Raw genomic sequence first — 6,000 nt, forward strand, 5'->3', positions numbered from 1 at the left:
AAAAATGCCATTGGTAATTTGATAGGGATTGCATTGAATCTGTAGATTGCTTTGGGTAGTATAGTCATTTTCACAATGTTGATTCTTCCAATCCAAGAACATGGTATATCTCTCCATCTGTTGGTATCATCTTTAATTTCTTTCATCAGTGTCTTATAGTTTTCTGCATACAGGTCTTTTGTCTCCCTAGGTAGTTTTATTCCTAGGTATTTTATTCTTTTTGTTGCAGTGGTAAATGGAAGTGTTTCCTTAATTTCTCTTTCAGATTTTTCATGATTAGTGTATAGGAATGCAAGAGATTTCTGTGCGTTAATTTTGTATCCTGCAACTTTACCAAATTAATTGATTAGCTCTAGTAGTTTTCTGGTGGCATTTTTAGGATTCTCTATGTATAGTATCATGTCATCTGCAAACAGTGACAGTTTTACTTCTTCTTTTCCAATTTGTATTCGTTTAATTTTTTTTCTTCTCTGATTGCTGTGGCTAGGACTTCCAAAACTATGTTGAGTAATAGTGGCTAGAGTGGAAATCCTTGTCTTGTTCCTGATCTTAGAGGAAATGCTTTCAGTCTTTCACCATTGACCATGATGTTTGCTGTGGATTTGTCATGTATGGCCTTTATTATGTTGAGGTCTTTATTATGTTCCCCCTATGCCCACTTTCTGGAGAGTTTTTATCATAAATATGTTTTGAATTTTCTCAAAAGCTTTTTCTGCATCTACTGAGATGATCGTATGGTTTTTATTCTTCAATTTGTTAATATGGTGTATTACATTGATTGCTTTGTGTATATTGAAGAATCCTTGCATCCCTGGGATAAATCCCATTTGATCGTGGTGTATGATCCTTTTAATGTGTTGTTGGATTCTGTTTGCTAGTATTTTGTTGAGGAATTTTGCATCTATGTTCATTAGTGATATTGGTCTGTAATTTTATCTTTTTGTAGTGTCTTTGTCTGATTTTGGTATCAGGCTGATGGTGGCCTCATAGAATGAGTTTGAGAGTGTTCCTTCCTCTGCAATTTTTTGGAAGAGTTTGAGAAGGATGGGTGTTAGCTCTTCTCTAAATGTTTGATTGAATTCACCTGTGAAACAATCTGGTCCTGGACTTTTGTTTGTTGGAAGATTTTTAATCCCAGTTTCAATTTCATTACGTGTGATTTGTCTGTTCATATTTTCTGTTTCTTCCTGGTTCTGTCTTGGAAGGTTATACCTTTCTAAGAATTTGTCCATTTCTTCCAGGTTGTCCATTTTATTGGCATAGAGCTGCTTGTAGTAGTCTCTTAGGATGCTTTGTATTTCTGCAGTGTCTGTTGTAACTTCTCCTTTTTCATTTCTAATTTTATTGATTTGAGTCCTCTCCCTCTTTTTCTTGATGAGTCTGGCTAATGGTTTATCAATTTTGTTGATCTTCTCAAAGAACCAGCTTTTAGTTTTATTGATCTTTGCTATTGTTTTCTTTGTTTCTATTTCATTTATTTCTGCTCTGATCTTTATGATTTCTTTCCTTCTGCTAGCTTTGGGTTTTGCTTGTTCTTCTTTCTCTAGTTCCTTTAGGTGTAAAGTTAGATTGTTTACTTGAGATTTGTCTTCTTTCTTGAGGTAGGCTTGTATAGCTATAAACTTCCCTCTTAGAACTCTTTTGCTGCGTCCCATAGGTTTTGGATCATTGTGTTTTCATTGTCATTTGTCTCTAGGTATTTTTTGATTTCCTCTTTGATTTCTTCAGTGATCTCTTGGTTATTTAGTAACGTATTTTTTAGCCTCCGTGGGTTTGTGTTTTTTACGTTTTTTTCCCCTGTAATGCATTTCTAATCTCATAGCGTTGTGGTCAGAAAAGATGCTTGATATGATTTCAATTTTCTTAAATTTACTGGGCTTGATTTGTGACCCAAGATGCGATCTATCCTGGAGAATGTTCTGTGTGTACTTGAGAAGAAAGTGTAATATGCTGTTTTTGGATGGAATGTCCTATAAATATCAATTAAATCTATCTGATCTACTGTGTCATTTAAAGCTTCTGTTTCCTTATTTATTTTCATTTTGGATGATCTGTCCATTGGTGTAAGTGAGGTGTTAAAGTCTCCTACTATTATTGCGTTACTGCTAATTTCCTCTTTTATAGCTGTTAGCAGTTGCCTTATGTATTGAGGTGCTCCTCTCTTGGGTGCATATATATTTATAATTGTTATATCTTCTTCTTGGATTGATCCCTTGATCATTATGTAGTGTCCTTCCTTGTCTCTGGTAACATTCTTTATTTTAAAGTCTATTTTATCTGATATGAGTATAGCTACTCCAGCTTTCTTTTGATTTCCATTTTCTCTGCTAGCTTTCTGCCCTTCTGACTTCCAGTGCCAGGTGCTGTGTGTGCACAGGGCTCTGCTCCTCCTGCGTGGGAGGCCAAGGTGCTTCTCTGCTAAGGCTACCTGAAGAGGTCCAGGGACATTCAGATCAAGAAGCAAGCCAGCCAGTGTCCTCCATGCAGCACAGCTGAGCACTCTGGTTAGAGCATGGGTCTGTGTGATCTCACTTAAGAGTTAAAAATCCAGTGAAAAGAGGTATTGGTACTCCTTCCTCTTCCTTCTCACCAAATAGATGTATTAGTAGGACAGGAAACATGCTAGTGGAAAATTACCACTTTGGGTGACATCAAGAGTGTTTTCCCTTAGATCAGCTTGGTGCTTTGTGACCACCTAGAGGGGTGGGATAGGGTGGGTAGGAGGGAGGGAGATGCAAGGGGGAAGAGATATGGGGACATATGTATATGTATAACTGATTCACCTTGTTATAAAGCAGAAACTAACACACCATTGTAAAGCAATTATACTCTAATAAAGATGTTAAAAAAAGAAGTGTTTTTCCTTAGTTTGTGAAATCCATGTTTCCAGAAATAAGGCTTGTTTTTTGGTCAGTAATGCTTAGAAATAGCTGAATGAATCAAACCTGCATTGTTTCTTCTTTATTTAAAAGCTTACCTTGGCAATGACCAGTTTGAGTATGATCACAATGGTGCAAAGGAAAATTAACCCCTGTTTTACCTTGAAAGAGCTCCAACATATAGGTCCTACCATATTATGTGGTTCCCATTGCTTAGAGACATCAAAAATTAATGATTCATTTGTGGATTATTTCCTGGTTGATAGGAAACTATCTTGGAGGCATTTTTAAAAATAATATATTCAGGGGAAAAATTTGGCTGTTGTATGCTATCTACTAATAAGAAAAGGATGATAGATTAAACAAGAGTTACTTTCCCAGGGTAACCATTAAATATGTATGTAGGACACAGCAAATAAGCACAATAAGAATGAGTTTTGACAAGTTAACAGCACAATTTATCTTTAAAGCGCTGTATAAAAACAAGCTAATTAATCCTCTCACCCTCTGTATGATAAAGTGAAAAAAATTGTTACCCTTCCTTTTTTCTTGTTCATCAACCTAGTTTTATTTGAATAATTTTTAGTTTGAATGTGTTTTTGATCCTACTTGATGTCTTCCTCAGTGATAGATTTATTGCTGCCCTCCTGGGAGACCCATCTGATGATGTGACACTCCCAAAGAAAAGGTTAAGTCAAACAAAACTGGCTAGCCACTGCTTGAGAGCTCATTTATAACTTTCTGAAGTTGTAAATGAATTGGAGCTTCACAGAGGCCCGTGGCTCCAGACAAGTAGACAAATTCCTACCATACATTTCTCCCTGGGGGGAAAGGTAAAAGTTAGATTTTACCTACAAGCGACTGCCATGATTGCACTAAACCATCGAGCATCATCCTGCTGACAGCCTGCCTTATATTTACAGAAACTGACTTTGTGGCCAGTTTCTCAACTTACCAACTTTATCAACCTTTTTCTCCCAGTATTATTGAGATATAACTGACATATAACATTGTATTAGTTTAAGATATGCAACATGATGGTTTGATATATGTGTATATTATAAATGAGTAAGGGTTAGTTAACATCCATTACCTCACATTTCTTCTTGTGATGAGAACTTTTAAGATTTACTCTCTTAACAGCTTTCAAATGTGCAATATTGTTAACAGTAGTCACTATGCTGTACATTACATCTCCAGGACTCTTTTATAACTGGAGGTTTGTACCTTTTGACTACCTTCATTCGTATCTACCCCCTCTCCAACCCCTGGCCTTTGGCAAGGGTTACCATGGTAACCACCAATCTCTTCTCTGTTGCTATTATTCATTTTTTTTTTTTTAGATTCAACATGTAGCTGAGATCGTATAATGTTTGTCTTTATCTGTCTGACTTATTTCACTTAGTATAATGACCTCAAGGTCCATCCATGTTGTTGCAAATAGCAGAATTTCCTTCTTTGTAACGGCTGCATAATATTCCTGTGTGTGTGTGTGTGTGTGTGTGTGTGTGTGTGTGTGTGTATCACATTTTCTTTATCCATTCATCTGTCAGTGGACACTTTGTTCACATCTTGGCTACTGTAAATAATGCTGCAATGAACATTGGAGGGCAGAAGTGGCATTGCTGGATCATATATATGGTGGTCCTATTTTAAATTTTTTTCATTTTTGGTAACTTTTCATTTTGATATAATTTTAAATATACCTGGAAAAGTTGCAATGATATTATAAAGAATTCCTCTAGATTCTCTACTTCGATTGTGCCAATTGTTTCGATTTTACCCCATTTGCTTTATCATATTCTCCTCTCTCTCTCTCTCTCTCCTTTTTTTTTCTGAATGTGAAAAATATAACGTGATTTTCTCAGAATTCTGAGTATATAAGTGCTCAATATTTAAAAGATTGGTATATACTTAAAATAATATTATTGGGTTTTTTCTTCCTTTATTTTTTAAAATTAATTTTTATTGGAATATATTTGATTTACAATGTTGTGTTAGTTTCTGCTGTACAGCAAAGTGAATCAGTTATACATATACATACATCCACTCTTTTTTAGATTCTGTTCCCATGTGGGTCATTACAGAATATTGAGTAGAGTTCCCTGTGCTATACAGTAGGTTCTTATTAGTTATCTATTTTATATATAGTAGTGTGTATATATCAATGAAATCACTATCTCAAAGAGATATCTGCACTCCCATGTTCATTGCAGCATTATTTACAATAGCCAAGACATGTGAACAAGCAAAGCGTCCACTGACAGATGAATGGATAAAGAAAATGTGATACACATTTGTGTATATGTCAATCCTAATCTCCCAATTTATCCCTCCCCCCTTTTCCCCTTGGTAACCATAATATTGGTTTGTTTGAAAGACAAGACAGTAACTGCAGTAATATTTAATAGAGCCAAATAACTCAAGAATAAAAAACATATTTTACATTTGAAGTAAATCTCTTACATTTAGAGCTAGCTCTGCCACACAGTAGGTATTCAAGTATTCAGTGAATAACTGATTATAAATTATTTAAAAGCATAAGTATTCCAAAACTGTTTATATTTCTTCTTCTTAATATACTTTATTTCTGCAACAAGGAGATGGATGGGAGTAACCTTTATTCTGTAATTTAGAACATGAGTGTTTAACCTTTCAAACTTGCTTAATAATACAGACCACAGGCAAGAAGTTATCTTTACATTAGTGAATTAAAACATTGTATTTTTATTAACTTCTGCTTAAGCTTAATACTGCAAAAAGTCATCACATTCACAACTGTGGTAAGTCTTTCTTTTCTTTTTCTTTATTTTTGGCCACACTGCACAGCACTTGGGATCTTAGTTCCCCCACCAGGGATAAAACCTATGTCCCCTGCAGTGGAAGCACAGAGTTCTAACCACTGGACCACCAGGGAATTCCCACCTGTGGTAAGTCTTAAGTTAATTTCTGCCAGTTTGGATTTGGAATCAGGGAATGCACTTATCTTTAAGAAAGAGGAATATCATGACATAAAAAGTTTAAAATCTTAAAAGAAATCTGAAAGTATCTGAATCAGAAGAATTCCTTTGTCATTATTTCATCATTTTTGGTAAGAAAATGGGATGGGGTTACTTGTGTC

The sequence above is a fragment of the Monodon monoceros genome, unplaced genomic scaffold, assembly GCF_005190385.1.
Source record: "Monodon monoceros isolate NGI ecotype Baffin Bay Population unplaced genomic scaffold, NGI_Narwhal_1 Super_Scaffold_5, whole genome shotgun sequence".
NCBI classification, from domain to species: Eukaryota; Metazoa; Chordata; class Mammalia; order Artiodactyla; family Monodontidae; genus Monodon; species Monodon monoceros.